The sequence below is a fragment of the Hemitrygon akajei genome, chromosome 1 (genome assembly GCF_048418815.1).
Source record: "Hemitrygon akajei chromosome 1, sHemAka1.3, whole genome shotgun sequence".
In the NCBI taxonomy this organism is placed as follows: Eukaryota; Metazoa; Chordata; class Chondrichthyes; order Myliobatiformes; family Dasyatidae; genus Hemitrygon; species Hemitrygon akajei.
Window position 1 is genome coordinate 75,743,173 of NC_133124.1, and position 16,073 is coordinate 75,759,245.

A 16,073-nucleotide genomic window follows, 5' to 3' on the forward strand; every position below is an offset into this window, starting at 1 on the left:
AGAACCGGGAATCTTCCTGAACAGAGGACACAGAGTCAGGACTCTTCTTGGGACAGCAGTCAGAGCCGGGACTCTTCGATGGACACAGGACAGAGAGCCAGAATCCTCCTGGACCCAGGACACTGAACCAGGACGCTTCTTGGGAACAGGAGACAGAGCCTGGACTGTTCCTTGGACACAGGACACATAGCTGGGACTCTTCTTCGACACAGGACAAACAGCCGGGACTCCACTTGAAGGTAAGTCACAGACCCGACCCTCTTCTTTGACAATGGGTACAGAGCAGGGACTCTTGTTGGACACAAGACACAGAGCCGAGACTCCTCTTGGACCCAGGACACAGAGCCGCTAATCTTCTTGGACGCAGCACACCGAGCCGGGAATCTTTCTTCAATACGGGACACAGAGCAAGTACACTTCCTTGGACTCTGGACACAGAACCGGGAATCTTCCTGGACACAGGACACAGTGACAGGACTCTTCCTGGGACAGCAGATTGAGCCGGGACTCTTCGTTGGACACTAGACATAGAACCTGGACTCATCCTTGGACGCAGGACACATAGCTGGGAATCTTCTTCGATACAGGACACACAGCCTGGACTCCACTTGAAGGTAAGTCACAGACCCGAGTCTCTTCCTTGACACTGGGCACAGAGCAGGGACTCTTCTTGCTCACAAAACACAGAACCTGGATTCCTCTTGGGCGAGGACACAGAGCTAGGACTCTTCGTTGGACACTGGACACAGAGCCGAGACTGTTCTTCTACACAGATCACAGAGCCGGGAATCTTCCTGAATGCAGCACACCAAGACGGGAATCTTTCTTGAATACGGGACACAGAACCGGGAATATTCCTGGACAGAGTACACAGAGACACGACTCTTCTTGGGACAGCAGACTGAGCGGGGATGCTTCATTGGACACTGGAAACAGAACCGGGAATCTTTTCGCACACAGGACACAGAGGCAGGACTCTTCTTGGGACAGCAGATTGAGCCAGGACTCTTCGTTGGACACAGGACACAGAGCCAGAATCTTCCTCAACACAGCACACTGAACCAGGACTCTTCTTGTGAACAGGAGATAGTGCCAGGCCTCATCTTTGGACGCAAGACACTGAGCTGGGACAGTTCTTCGATACAGGACACACATCCGGGACTCCACTTCAAGGTAAGTCACAGACCGGGGTCTCTTCTTAGACACTGGGCACAGAGCCGGGAATCGTCTTGGACGCAGGAGACCGAACTGGGAATCTTCGTTGGACTCTGGACACAGAACCGGGAATCTTCCTGAACAGAGGACACAGAGTCAGGACTCTTCTTGGGACAGCAGTCAGAGCCGGGACTCTTCGATGGACACAGGACAGAGAGCCAGAATCCTCCTGGACCCAGGACACTGAACCAGGACGCTTCTTGGGAACAGGAGACAGAGCCTGGACTGTTCCTTGGACACAGGACACATAGCTGGGACTCTTCTTTGACACAGGACACACAGCCGGGACTCCACTTGCAGGTAAGTCACAGACCCGACCCTCTTCTTTGACAATGGGTACAGAGCAGGGACTCTTGTTGGACACAAGACACAGAGCCGAGACTCCTCTTGGACCCAGGACACAGAGCCGCTAATCTTCTTGGACGCAGCACACCGAGCCGGGAATCTTTCTTCAATACGGGACACAGAGCAAGTACACTTCCTTGGACTCTGCACACAGAACCGGGAATCTTCCTGGACACAGGACACAGTGACAGGACTCTTCCTGGGACAGCAGATTGAGCCGGGACTCTTCGTTGGACACTAGACATAGAACCTGGACTCATCCTTGGACGCAGGACACATAGCTGGGACTCTTCTTCGATTCAGGACACACAGCCGGGACTCCACTTGAAGGTAAGTCACAAACCCGGGTCTCTTCTTTGACAGTGGGCACAGAGCAGGGACTCTTCTTGGACACAGGACCCAGAGCCCGGAATCTTCTTGGACGCAGCACACCGTGCCGGGAATCTTCTTCGATGACGGGTCACAGTGCAAGTATTCTTCCTGGGAGACTGGACACAGAACCGGGAATCTTCCTGGACACTGGTCACAGAGACAGGATTCATCTTGGGACAGCAGACTGAGCGGGGACGCTTCATTGGACACTGGAAACAGAACCGGGAATCTTTTCGCACACAGGACACAGAGGCAGGACTCTTCTTGGGACAGCAGATAGAGCCAGGACTCTTCGTTGGACACAGGACACAGAGCCAGAATCTTCCTCGACACAGCACACTGAACCAGGACTCTTCTTGTGAACAGGAGATAGTGCCAGGCCTCATCGTTGGACGCAAGACACTGAGCTGGGACAGTTCTTCGATACAGGACACACATCCGGGACTCCACTTCAAGGTAAGTCACAGACCGGGGTCTCTTCTTAGAAACTGGGCACAGAGCCGGTAATCGTCTTGGACGCAGGAGACCAAACTGGGAATCTTCGTTGGACTCTGGACACAGAACCGGGAATCTTCCTGAACAGAGGACACAGAGTCAGGACTCTTCTTGGGACAGCAGTCAGAGCCGGGACTCTTCGATGGACACAGGACAGAGAGCCAGAATCCTCCTGGACCCAGGACACTGAACCAGGACGCTTCTTGGGAACAGGAGACAGAGCCTGGACTGTTCCTTGGACACAGGACACATAGCTGGGACTCTTCTTCGACACAGGACAAACAGCCGGGACTCCACTTGAAGGTAAGTCACAGACCCGACCCTCTTCTTTGACAATGGGTACAGAGCAGGGACTCTTGTTGGACACAAGACACAGAGCCGAGACTCCTCTTGGACCCAGGACACAGAGCCGCTAATCTTCTTGGACGCAGCACACCGAGCCGGGAATCTTTCTTCAATACGGGACACAGAGCAAGTACACTTCCTTGGACTCTGGACACAGAACCGGGAATCTTCCTGGACACAGGACACAGTGACAGGACTCTTCCTGGGACAGCAGATTGAGCCGGGACTCTTCGTTGGACACTAGACATAGAACCTGGACTCATCCTTGGACGCAGGACACATAGCTGGGAATCTTCTTCGATACAGGACACACAGCCTGGACTCCACTTGAAGGTAAGTCACAGACCCGAGTCTCTTCCTTGACACTGGGCACAGAGCAGGGACTCTTCTTGCTCACAAAACACAGAACCTGGATTCCTCTTGGGCGAGGACACAGAGCTAGGACTCTTCGTTGGACACTGGACACAGAGCCGAGACTGTTCTTCTACACAGATCACAGAGCCGGGAATCTTCCTGAATGCAGCACACCAAGACGGGAATCTTTCTTGAATACGGGACACAGAACCGGGAATATTCCTGGACAGAGTACACAGAGACACGACTCTTCTTGGGACAGCAGACTGAGCGGGGATGCTTCATTGGACACTGGAAACAGAACCGGGAATCTTCCTGGACACAGGACACAGTGACAGGACTCTTCCTGGGACAGCAGATTGAGCCGGGACTCTTCGTTGGACACTAGACATAGAACCTGGACTCATCCTTGGACGCAGGACACATAGCTGGGACTCTTCTTCGATTCAGGACACACAGCCGGGACTCCACTTGAAGGTAAGTCACAAACCCGGGTCTCTTCTTTGACAGTGGGCACAGAGCAGGGACTCTTCTTGGACACAGGACCCAGAGCCCGGAATCTTCTTGGACGCAGCACACCGTGCCGGGAATCTTCTTCGATGACGGGTCACAGTGCAAGTATTCTTCCTGGGAGACTGGACACAGAACCGGGAATCTTCCTGGACACTGGTCACAGAGACAGGATTCATCTTGGGACAGCAGACTGAGCGGGGACGCTTCATTGGACACTGGAAACAGAACCGGGAATCTTTTCGCACACAGGACACAGAGGCAGGACTCTTCTTGGGACAGCAGATAGAGCCAGGACTCTTCGTTGGACACAGGACACAGAGCCAGAATCTTCCTCAACACAGCACACTGAACCAGGACTCTTCTTGTGAACAGGAGATAGTGCCAGGCCTCATCGTTGGACGCAAGACACTGAGCTGGGACAGTTCTTCGATACAGGACACACATCCGGGACTCCACTTCAAGGTAAGTCACAGACCGGGGTCTCTTCTTAGAAACTGGGCACAGAGCCGGTAATCGTCTTGGACGCAGGAGACCGAACTGGGAATCTTCGTTGGACTCTGGACACAGAACCGGGAATCTTCCTGAACAGAGGACACAGAGTCAGGACTCTTCTTGGGACAGCAGTCAGAGCCGGGACTCTTCGATGGACACAGGACAGAGAGCCAGAATCCTCCTGGACCCAGGACACTGAACCAGGACGCTTCTTGGGAACAGGAGACAGAGCCTGGACTGTTCCTTGGACACAGGACACATAGCTGGGACTCTTCTTCGACACAGGACAAACAGCCGGGACTCCACTTGAAGGTAAGTCACAGACCCGACCCTCTTCTTTGACAATGGGTACAGAGCAGGGACTCTTGTTGGACACAAGACACAGAGCCGAGACTCCTCTTGGACCCAGGACACAGAGCCGCTAATCTTCTTGGACGCAGCACACCGAGCCGGGAATCTTTCTTCAATACGGGACACAGAGCAAGTACACTTCCTTGGACTCTGGACACAGAACCGGGAATCTTCCTGGACACAGGACACAGTGACAGGACTCTTCCTGGGACAGCAGATTGAGCCGGGACTCTTCGTTGGACACTGGACACAGAACCGGGAATCTTCCTGGACACAGGACACAGAGACAGGACTCTTCTTGGGACAGCAGATTGAACCGGGACTCTTCGTTGGAAACTAGACACAGAACCTGGAATCTTCCTGGACCCAGGACACAGAGGAAGGATGCTTCTTCGGACAGCAGACTGAGCCGGGACTCGTCGTTGGACACTGGACACAGAACCGAGAAACTTCCTGAACAGTGGACACGTGACACCGAACCAGGACTCTTCCTTGGACGCAGCACACAGAGCTGGGACTCTTCTTCGATACAGGACACACAGCCGGGACTCCACTTGAAGGTAAGTCACAAACCCGGGTCTCTTCTTTGACAGTGGGCACAGAGCAGGGACTCTTCTTGGACACAGGACCCAGAGCCCGGATTCTTCTTGGACGTAGCACACCGTGCCGGGAATCTTCTTCGATGACGGGACACAGAGCAAATACTCTTCCTGGGAGACTGGACACAGAACCGGGAATCTTCCTGGACACAGCACACTGAACCAGGACTCTCCTTGTGAACAGGAGACAGTGCCAGGCCTCATCGTTGGACGCAAGACACTGAGCTGGGACAGTTCTTCGATACAGGACACACAGCTGGGACTCCACTTGAAGGTAAGTCACAGAGCGGGGTCTCTTCTTAGAAACTGGGCACAGAGCCGGGTATCGTCTTGGACGCAGGAGACCGAACTGGGAATCTTCGTTGGACTCTGGACACAGAACCGGGAATCTTCCTGAACAGAGGACACAGAGTCAGGACTCTTCTTGGGACAGCAGTCAGACCCGGAACTCTTCGATGGACACAGGACAGAGAACCAGAATCCTCCTGGACACAGGACACTGAACCAGGATGCTTCTTGGGAACAGGAGACAGAGCCTGGACTATTCCTTGGACGCAGGACACATAGCTGGGACTCTTCTTCGACACAGGACACACAGCCGGGACTCCACTTGAAGGTAAGTCACAGACCCGACCCTCTTCTTTGACAATGGGTACAGAGCAGGGACTCTTGTTGGACCCAGGACACAGAGCCGCTAATCTTCTTGGACGCAGCACACCGAGCCGGAAATCTTCTTCGCTGACGGGTCACAGAGCAAGTATTCTTCCTGGGAGACTGGACACAGAACCGGGAATCTTCCTGGACACTGGTCACAGAGACAGGATTCATCTTGGGACAGCAGACTGAGCGGTGACGCTTCATTGGACACTGGAAACAGAACCGGGAATCTTTTCGCACACAGGACACAGAGGCAGGACTCTTCTTGGGACAGCAGATAGAGCCAGGACTCTTCGTTGGACACAGGACACAGAGCCAGAATCTTCCTCGACACAGCACACTGAACCAGGACTCTTCTTGTGAACAGGAGATAGTGCCAGGCCTCTTCGTTGGACGCAAGACACTGAGCTGGGACAGTTCTTCGATACAGGACACACATCCGGGACTCCACTTCAAGGTAAGTCACAGACCGGGGTCTGTTCTTAGACACTGGGCACAGAGCCGGGAATCGTCTTGGACGCAGGAGACCGAACTGGGAATCTTCGTTGGACTCTGGACACAGAACCGGGAATCTTCCTGAACAGAGGACACAGAGTCAGGACTCTTCTTGGGACAGCAGTCAGAGCCAGGACTCTTCGATGGACACAGGACAGAGAGCCAGAATCCTCCTGGACCCAGGACACTGAACCAGGACGCTTCTTGGGAACAGGAGACAGAGCCTGGACTGTTCCTTGGACACAGGACACATAGCTGGGACTCAACTTGCAGGTAAGTCACAGACCCGACCCTCTTCTTTGACAATGGGTACAGAGCAGGGACTCTTGTTGGACACAAGACACAGAGCCGAGACTCCTCTTGGACCCAGGACACAGAGCCGCTAATCTTCTTGGACGCAGCACACCGAGCCGGGAATCTTTCTTCAATACGGGACACAGAGCAAGTACACTTCCTTGGACTCTGCACACAGAACCGGGAATCTTCCTGGACACAGGACACAGTGACAGGACTCTTCCTGGGACAGCAGATTGAGCCGGGACTCTTCGTTGGACACTAGACATAGAACCTGGACTCATCCTTGGACGCAGGACACATAGCTGGGACTCTTCTTCGATTCAGGACACACAGCCGGGACACCACTTGAAGGTAAGTCACAAACCCGGGTCTCTTCTTTGACAGTGGGCACAGAGCAGGGACTCTTCTTGGACACAGGACCCAGAGCCCGGATTCTTCTTGGACGCAGCACACCGTGCCGGGAATCTTCTTCGATGACGGGTCACAGTGCAAGTATTCTTCCTGGGAGACTGGACACAGAACCGGGAATCTTCCTGGACTCTGGTCACAGAGACAGGATTCATCTTGGGACAGCAGACTGAGCGGGGACGCTTCATTGGACACTGGAAACAGAACCGGGAATCTTTTCGCACACAGGACACAGAGGCAGGACTCTTCTTGGGACAGCAGATAGAGCCAGGACTCTTCGTTGGACACAGGACACAGAGCCAGAATCTTCCTCAACACAGCACACTGAACCAGGACTCTTCTTGTGAACAGGAGATAGTGCCAGGCCTCATCGTTGGACGCAAGACACTGAGCTGGGACAGTTCTTCGATACAGGACACACATCCGGGACTCCACTTCAAGGTAAGTCACAGACCGGGGTCTCTTCTTAGAAACTGGGCACAGAGCCGGTAATCGTCTTGGACGCAGGAGACCAAACTGGGAATCTTCGTTGGACTCTGGACACAGAACCGGGAATCTTCCTGAACAGAGGACACAGAGTCAGGACTCTTCTTGGGACAGCAGTCAGAGCCGGGACTCTTCGATGGACACAGGACAGAGAGCCAGAATCCTCCTGGACCCAGGACACTGAACCAGGACGCTTCTTGGGAACAGGAGACAGAGCCTGGACTGTTCCTTGGACACAGGACACATAGCTGGGACTCTTCTTCGACACAGGACAAACAGCCGGGACTCCACTTGAAGGTAAGTCACAGACCCGACCCTCTTCTTTGACAATGGGTACAGAGCAGGGACTCTTGTTGGACACAAGACACAGAGCCGAGACTCCTCTTGGACCCAGGACACAGAGCCGCTAATCTTCTTGGACGCAGCACACCGAGCCGGGAATCTTTCTTCAATACGGGACACAGAGCAAGTACACTTCCTTGGACTCTGGACACAGAACCGGGAATCTTCCTGGACACAGGACACAGTGACAGGACTCTTCCTGGGACAGCAGATTGAGCCGGGACTCTTCGTTGGACACTAGACATAGAACCTGGACTCATCCTTGGACGCAGGACACATAGCTGGGAATCTTCTTCGATACAGGACACACAGCCTGGACTCCACTTGAAGGTAAGTCACAGACCCGAGTCTCTTCCTTGACACTGGGCACAGAGCAGGGACTCTTCTTGCTCACAAAACACAGAACCTGGATTCCTCTTGGGCGAGGACACAGAGCTAGGACTCTTCGTTGGACACTGGACACAGAGCCGAGACTGTTCTTCTACACAGATCACAGAGCCGGGAATCTTCCTGAATGCAGCACACCAAGACGGGAATCTTTCTTGAATACGGGACACAGAACCGGGAATATTCCTGGACAGAGTACACAGAGACACGACTCTTCTTGGGACAGCAGACTGAGCGGGGATGCTTCATTGGACACTGGAAACAGAACCGGGAATCTTTTTGCACACAGGACACAGAGGCAGGACTCTTCTTGGGACAGCAAACTGAGACGGGACTTTTCGTTGGACACTGGACAGAGAAACGAGTATCTTCCTGAACAGAGGACACAGAGACAGCACTCTACTTTAGACAGCAGTCAGAGTCGGGACTCTTCGTTGGACACAGGACACAGAGCCAGAATCTTCCTGGACACAGCACACTGAACCAGGACTCTTCTTGTGAACAGGAGATAGTGCCAGGCCTCATCGTTAGACGCAAGACACTGAGCTGGGACAGTTCTTCGATACAGGACACACAGCCGGGACTCCACTTGAAGGTAAGTCACAGAGCGGGGTCTCTTCTTAGAAACTGGGCACAGAGCCGGGTATCGTCTTGGACGCAGCACACCTAGCCGGGAATCTTTCTTCAATACGGGACACAGAGCAAGTACACTTCCTTGGACTCTGGACACAGAACCGGGAATCTTCCTGGACACAGGACACAGTGACAGGACTCTTCCTGGGACAGCAGATTGAGCCGGGACTCTTCGTTGGACACTAGACATAGAACCTGGACTCATCCTTGGACGCAGGACACATAGCTGGGAATCTTCTTCGATACAGGACACACAGCCTGGACTCCACTTGAAGGTAAGTCACAGACCCGAGTCTCTTCCTTGACACTGGGCACAGAGCAGGGACTCTTCTTGCTCACAAAACACAGAACCTGGATTCCTCTTGGGCGAGGACACAGAGCTAGGACTCTTCGTTGGACACTGGACACAGAGCCGAGACTGTTCTTCTACACAGATCACAGAGCCGGGAATCTTCCTGAATGCAGCACACCAAGACGGGAATCTTTCTTGAATACGGGACACAGAACCGGGAATATTCCTGGACAGAGTACACAGAGACACGACTCTTCTTGGGACAGCAGACTGAGCGGGGATGCTTCATTGGACACTGGAAACAGAACCGGGAATCTTTTTGCACACAGGACACAGAGGCAGGACTCTTCTTGGGACAGCAAACTGAGACGGGACTTTTCGTTGGACACTGGACAGAGAAACGAGTATCTTCCTGAACAGAGGACACAGAGACAGCACTCTACTTTAGACAGCAGTCAGAGTCGGGACTCTTCGTTGGACACAGGACACAGAGCCAGAATCTTCCTCGACACAGCACACTGAACCAGGACTCTCCTTGTGAACAGGAGACAGTGCCAGGCCTCATCGTTGGACGCAAGACACTGAGCTGGGACAGTTCTTCGATACAGGACACACAGCCGGGACTCCACTTCAAGGTAAGTCACAGAGCGGGGTCTCTTCTTAGAAACTGGGCACAGAGCCGGGTATCGTCTTGGACGCAGGAGACGGAACTGGGAATCTTCGTTGGACTCTGGACACAGAACCGGGAATCTTCCTGAACAGAGGACACAGAGTCAGGACTCTTCTTGGGACAGCAGTCAGACCCGGAACTCTTTGATGGACACAGGACAGAGAGCCAGAATCCTCCTGGACCCAGGACACTGAACCAGGACGCTTCTTGGGAACAGGAGACAGAGCCTGGACTGTTCCTTGGACACAGGACACATAGCTGGGACTCTTCTTTGACACAGGACACACAGCCGGGACTCCACTTGCAGGTAAGTCACAGACCCGACCCTCTTCTTTGACAATGGGTACAGAGCAGGGACTCTTGTTGGACACAAGACACAGAGCCGAGACTCCTCTTGGACCCAGGACACAGAGCCGCTAATCTTCTTGGACGCAGCACACCGAGCCGGGAATCTTTCTTCAATACGGGACACAGAGCAAGTACACTTCCTTGGACTCTGCACACAGAACCGGGAATCTTCCTGGACACAGGACACAGTGACAGGACTCTTCCTGGGACAGCAGATTGAGCCGGGACTCTTCGTTGGACACTAGACATAGAACCTGGACTCATCCTTGGACGCAGGACACATAGCTGGGACTCTTCTTCGATTCAGGACACACAGCCGGGACTCCACTTGTAGGTAAGTCACAAACCCGGGTCTCTTCTTTGACAGTGGGCACAGAGCAGGGACTCTTCTTGGACACAGGACCCAGAGCCCGGATTCTTCTTGGACGCAGCACACCGTGCCGGGAATCTTCTTCGATGACGGGTCACAGTGCAAGTATTCTTCCTGGGAGACTGGACACAGAACCGGGAATCTTCCTGGACACTGGTCACAGAGACAGGATTCATCTTGGGACAGCAGACTGAGCGGGGACGCTTCATTGGACACTGGAAACAGAACCGGGAATCTTTTCGCACACAGGACACAGAGGCAGGACTCTTCTTGGGACAGCAGATAGAGCCAGGACTCTTCGTTGGACACAGGACACAGAGCCAGAATCTTCCTCGACACAGCACACTGAACCAGGACTCTTCTTGTGAACAGGAGATAGTGCCAGGCCTCATCGTTGGACGCAAGACACTGAGCTGGGACAGTTCTTCGATACAGGACACACATCCGGGACTCCACTTCAAGGTAAGTCACAGACCGGGGTCTCTTCTTAGAAACTGGGCACAGAGCCGGTAATCGTCTTGGACGCAGGAGACCAAACTGGGAATCTTCGTTGGACTCTGGACACAGAACCGGGAATCTTCCTGAACAGAGGACACAGAGTCAGGACTCTTCTTGGGACAGCAGTCAGAGCCGGGACTCTTCGATGGACACAGGACAGAGAGCCAGAATCCTCCTGGACCCAGGACACTGAACCAGGACGCTTCTTGGGAACAGGAGACAGAGCCTGGACTGTTCCTTGGACACAGGACACATAGCTGGGACTCTTCTTCGACACAGGACAAACAGCCGGGACTCCACTTGAAGGTAAGTCACAGACCCGACCCTCTTCTTTGACAATGGGTACAGAGCAGGGACTCTTGTTGGACACAAGACACAGAGCCGAGACTCCTCTTGGACCCAGGACACAGAGCCGCTAATCTTCTTGGACGCAGCACACCGAGCCGGGAATCTTTCTTCAATACGGGACACAGAGCAAGTACACTTCCTTGGACTCTGGACACAGAACCGGGAATCTTCCTGGACACAGGACACAGTGACAGGACTCTTCCTGGGACAGCAGATTGAGCCGGGACTCTTCGTTGGACACTAGACATAGAACCTGGACTCATCCTTGGACGCAGGACACATAGCTGGGAATCTTCTTCGATACAGGACACACAGCCTGGACTCCACTTGAAGGTAAGTCACAGACCCGAGTCTCTTCCTTGACACTGGGCACAGAGCAGGGACTCTTCTTGCTCACAAAACACAGAACCTGGATTCCTCTTGGGCGAGGACACAGAGCTAGGACTCTTCGTTGGACACTGGACACAGAGCCGAGACTGTTCTTCTACACAGATCACAGAGCCGGGAATCTTCCTGAATGCAGCACACCAAGACGGGAATCTTTCTTGAATACGGGACACAGAACCGGGAATATTCCTGGACAGAGTACACAGAGACACGACTCTTCTCGGGACAGCAGACTGAGCGGGGATGCTTCATTGGACACTGGAAACAGAACCGGGAATCTTTTTGCACACAGGACACAGAGGCAGGACTCTTCTTGGGACAGCAAACTGAGACGGGACTTTTCGTTGGACACTGGACAGAGAAACGAGTATCTTCCTGAACAGAGGACACAGAGACAGCACTCTACTTTAGACAGCAGTCAGAGTCGGGACTCTTCGTTGGACACAGGACACAGAGCCAGAATCTTCCTGGACACAGCACACTGAACCAGGACTCTTCTTGTGAACAGGAGATAGTGCCAGGCCTCATCGTTAGACGCAAGACACTGAGCTGGGACAGTTCTTCGATACAGGACACACAGCCGGGACTCCACTTGAAGGTAAGTCACAGAGCGGGGTCTCTTCTTAGAAACTGGGCACAGAGCCGGGTATCGTCTTGGACGCAGCACACCTAGCCGGGAATCTTTCTTCAATACGGGACACAGAGCAAGTACACTTCCTTGGACTCTGGACACAGAACCGGGAATCTTCCTGGACACAGGACACAGTGACAGGACTCTTCCTGGGACAGCAGATTGAGCCGGGACTCTTCGTTGGACACTAGACATAGAACCTGGACTCATCCTTGGACGCAGGACACATAGCTGGGAATCTTCTTCGATACAGGACACACAGCCTGGACTCCACTTGAAGGTAAGTCACAGACCCGAGTCTCTTCCTTGACACTGGGCACAGAGCAGGGACTCTTCTTGCTCACAAAACACAGAACCTGGATTCCTCTTGGGCGAGGACACAGAGCTAGGACTCTTCGTTGGACACTGGACACAGAGCCGAGACTGTTCTTCTACACAGATCACAGAGCCGGGAATCTTCCTGAATGCAGCACACCAAGACGGGAATCTTTCTTGAATACGGGACACAGAACCGGGAATATTCCTGGACAGAGTACACAGAGACACGACTCTTCTTGGGACAGCAGACTGAGCGGGGATGCTTCATTGGACACTGGAAACAGAACCGGGAATCTTTTTGCACACAGGACACAGAGGCAGGACTCTTCTTGGGACAGCAAACTGAGACGGGACTTTTCGTTGGACACTGGACAGAGAAACGAGTATCTTCCTGAACAGAGGACACAGAGACAGCACTCTACTTTAGACAGCAGTCAGAGTCGGGACTCTTCGTTGGACACAGGACACAGAGCCAGAATCTTCCTGGACACAGCACACTGAACCAGGACTCTCCTTGTGAACAGGAGACAGTGCCAGGCCTCATCGTTGGACGCAAGACACTGAGCTGGGACAGTTCTTCGATACAGGACACACAGCCGGGACTCCACTTCAAGGTAAGTCACAGAGCGGGGTCTCTTCTTAGAAACTGGGCACAGAGCCGGGTATCGTCTTGGACGCAGGAGACGGAACTGGGAATCTTCGTTGGACTCTGGACACAGAACCGGGAATCTTCCTGAACAGAGGACACAGAGTCAGGACTCTTCTTGGGACAGCAGTCAGACCCGGAACTCTTTGATGGACACAGGACAGAGAGCCAGAATCCTCCTGGACCCAGGACACTGAACCAGGACGCTTCTTGGGAACAGGAGACAGAGCCTGGACTGTTCCTTGGACACAGGACACATAGCTGGGACTCTTCTTTGACACAGGACACACAGCCGGGACTCCACTTGCAGGTAAGTCACAGACCCGACCCTCTTCTTTGACAATGGGTACAGAGCAGGGACTCTTGTTGGACACAAGACACAGAGCCGAGACTCCTCTTGGACCCAGGACACAGAGCCGCTAATCTTCTTGGACGCAGCACACCGAGCCGGGAATCTTTCTTCAATACGGGACACAGAGCAAGTACACTTCCTTGGACTCTGCACACAGAACCGGGAATCTTCCTGGACACAGGACACAGTGACAGGACTCTTCCTGGGACAGCAGATTGAGCCGGGACTCTTCGTTGGACACTAGACATAGAACCTGGACTCATCCTTGGACGCAGGACACATAGCTGGGACTCTTCTTCGATTCAGGACACACAGCTGGGACTCCACTTGAAGGTAAGTCACAAACCCGGGTCTCTTCTTTGACAGTGGGCACAGAGCAGGGACTCTTCTTGGACACAGGACCCAGAGCCGCTAATCTTCTTGCACGCAGCACACCGAGCCGGGAATCTTCTTCGCTGACGGGTCACAGAGCAAGTATTCTTCCTGGGAGACTGGACACAGAACCGGGAATCTTCCTGGACACTGGTCACAGAGACAGGATTCATCTTGGGACAGCAGACTGAGCGGTGACGCTTCATTGGACACTGGAAACAGAACCGGGAATCTTTTCGCACACAGGACACAGAGGCAGGACTCTTCTTGGGACAGCAGATAGAGCCAGGACTCTTCGTTGGACACAGGACACAGAGCCAGAATCTTCCTCAACACAGCACACTGAACCAGGACTCTTCTTGTGAACAGGAGATAGTGCCAGGCCTCATCGTTGGACGCAAGACACTGAGGTGGGACAGTTCTTCGATACAGGACACACATCCGGGACTCCACTTCAAGGTAAGTCACAGACCGGGGTCTCTTCTTAGAAACTGGGCACAGAGCCGGTAATCGTCTTGGACGCAGGAGACCGAACTGGGAATCTTCGTTGGACTCTGGACACAGAACCGGGAATCTTCCTGAACAGAGGACACAGAGTCAGGACTCTTCTTGGGACAGCAGTCAGAGCCGGGACTCTTCGATGGACACAGGACAGAGAGCCAGAATCCTCCTGGACCCAGGACACTGAACCAGGACGCTTCTTGGGAACAGGAGACAGAGCCTGGACTGTTCCTTGGACACAGGACACATAGCTGGGACTCTTCTTCGACACAGGACAAACAGCCGGGACTCCACTTGCAGGTAAGTCACAGACCCGACCCTCTTCTTTGACAATGGGTACAGAGCAGGGACTCTTGTTGGACACAAGACACAGAGCCGAGACTCCTCTTGGACCCAGGACACAGAGCCGCTAATCTTCTTGGACGCAGCACACCGAGCCGGGAATCTTTCTTCAATACGGGACACAGAGCAAGTACACTTCCTTGGACTCTGCACACAGAACCGGGAATCTTCCTGGACACAGGACACAGTGACAGGACTCTTCCTGGGACAGCAGATTGAGCCGGGACTCTTCGTTGGACACTAGACATAGAACCTGGACTCATCCTTGGACGCAGGACACATAGCTGGGAATCTTCTTCGATACAGGACACACAGCCTGGACTCCACTTGAAGGTAAGTCACAGACCCGAGTCTCTTCCTTGACACTGGGCACAGAGCAGGGACTCTTCTTGCTCACAAAACACAGAACCTGGATTCCTCTTGGGCGAGGACACAGAGCTAGGACTCTTCGTTGGACACTGGACACAGAGCCGAGACTGTTCTTCTACACAGATCATAGAGCCGGGAATCTTCCTGAATGCAGCACACCAAGACGGGAATCTTTCTTGAATACGGGACACAGAACCGGGAATATTCCTGGACAGAGTACACAGAGACACGACTCTTCTTGGGACAGCAGACTGAGCGGGGATGCTTCATTGGACACTGGAAACAGAACCGGGAATCTTTTTGCACACAGGACACAGAGGCAGGACTCTTCTTGGGACAGCAAACTGAGACGGGACTTTTCGTTGGACACTGGACAGAGAAACGAGTATCTTCCTGAACAGAGGACACAGAGACAGCACTCTACTTTAGACAGCAGTCAGAGTCGGGACTCTTCGTTGGACACAGGACACAGAGCCAGAATCTTCCTGGACACAGCACACTGAACCAGGACTCTCCTTGTGAACAGGAGACAGTGCCAGGCCTCATCGTTGGACGCAAGACACTGAGCTGGGACAGTTCTTCGATACAGGACACACAGCCGGGACTCCACTTCAAGGTAAGTCACAGAGCGGGGTCTCTTCTTAGAAACTGGGCACAGAGCCGGGTATCGTCTTGGACGCAGGAGACGGAACTGGGAATCTTCGTTGGACTCTGGACACAGAACCGGGAATCTTCCTGAACAGAGGACACAGAGTCAGGACTCTTCTTGGGACAGCAGTCAGACCCGGAACTCTTCGATGGACACAGGACAGAGAGCCAGAATCCTCCTGGACCCAGGACACT